Here is a 1,595-nt window from a genome sequence, read left to right as displayed (position 1 = left end):
TGTCGGCTTCGGCTGCTCGGACCACTTGAGTACCTCAGTCCCCGTCTGGAGCCTAACGCCCCGGGGATCAGGGTCAGGTCCTTCTTAATGGAGGACCGTTTGACGCAGCACCCGTTGCACGTTTTTGTGTTTCACTCTTTATGTGTGTGCATATTTTTTCTGCACCGGGTGGAGTTTTTTGGGTGTGTTTTGCACGCCACAGGCTTTTCAATAAAAAATGGGCTTAGGACCCCATGTGACAAAGCATATGCAATGCAAAAAAGTTTTTTCCTACATTGCTAGGTGTTGAGATAGGCCATCTCATGTGTTTGAATGGGCTGCCTACCACATCCAAATCACACCAAAGAAGTGCATGTCCCTTCTTTTTTTTAAATCATACCACACCAAAACGCATGGTATTTTGTACCCATGCATTTTGGCTTAGGCTTTCACATGCACGTAGCAAGGTGCTTTGGAGTTCCATCAAGAATTCATGGCACGTGCCTGAAAAAGGGAGGTTCGTTTTTTTATGTGCTCTGGGAATCCTGCATCCCACGACCACCCATCTTCAGTCTGCGGTGTCACCTTCTACCTATGTAGAGGTGTGGAGTTCTGCCTTAGCTCCTCATGTCTGTACACAGTTGAAGTTCACCTGTTTTAAAGACAAAACCACTAATTTGGAGTTTATTGCCGACTCAACCACTGGCTTAATCCGTCAGCACCTGCCACAGGCAGCCAATAGAGGGAACAATGGAAGGAAAGTGAAGATTTGGTGCGCTCGGATTACAGGACAGCTGCATACCAGAGTCCGTTAGGCTTTTCATGTCTCGGATCTCCTTTGTGTCCCCCTGCGGCTTTTATTGGGCATAAAATTGTGTCCCACATTAAAGTTCGGGAATAATAATGTATCGGTGAGGAGAAGTCTAATCTTCACGTGGAGCAAATCATTCTGTGCACCTCTTATAGACCCGACAGGCTTACCGCAACTATCATAGATATGACATGCTCTGTGCTGTGTATAAATATATTGCCATACACAACATGTCGGATTTAGTAAAGGATATGTACATCACGCATCAATGCCATCCAAAGAAGAAAATTCTATACTTGTGGAACGTATTGTTGGTCCAGGGTGTGCGTGCAGAGGATAGACATTGAGTTTATTACCATAGGTGACATGCTATGAAATGTATTCTTGGGGGGTCCAAACATACACCAGATAAGTTGCGTCAAAGTAACAAATAGAGTTTCTAATTACTGTCTATGCTGGCCCAGCTCCTTCACCCCCTCTCCTTACCTCCCTACATAGCCTTCAATGTAGCTGCAGGGGGAGGAGTGAAGGGGCATACTATAGAGCAGGGGTAGGCAACCTGGCGCCCTCCAGTTGTTGTGGAACTATATTTCCCATGAGGCATTGCAAGGCTGGCAGTTACAATTACTCCCAGAGGCATGATGGGACTTGTAGTTCTGCAACAGGTTGCCTACACCTGCTATAGAGTGATAGCTCTGAGTCTTCTGGGGCTACTGACATCATATCCAAATTGGCCGTGTCGAGCAGCAGTCTAAGAATATTAGCATGTACACAAGGGTACTTAACATGCCGAAAATACACTATA

Source organism: Rana temporaria, chromosome 2 (genome assembly GCF_905171775.1).
Source record: "Rana temporaria chromosome 2, aRanTem1.1, whole genome shotgun sequence".
NCBI lineage: Eukaryota > Metazoa > Chordata > Amphibia > Anura > Ranidae > Rana > Rana temporaria.
This window is presented reverse-complemented; position numbering follows the sequence as displayed.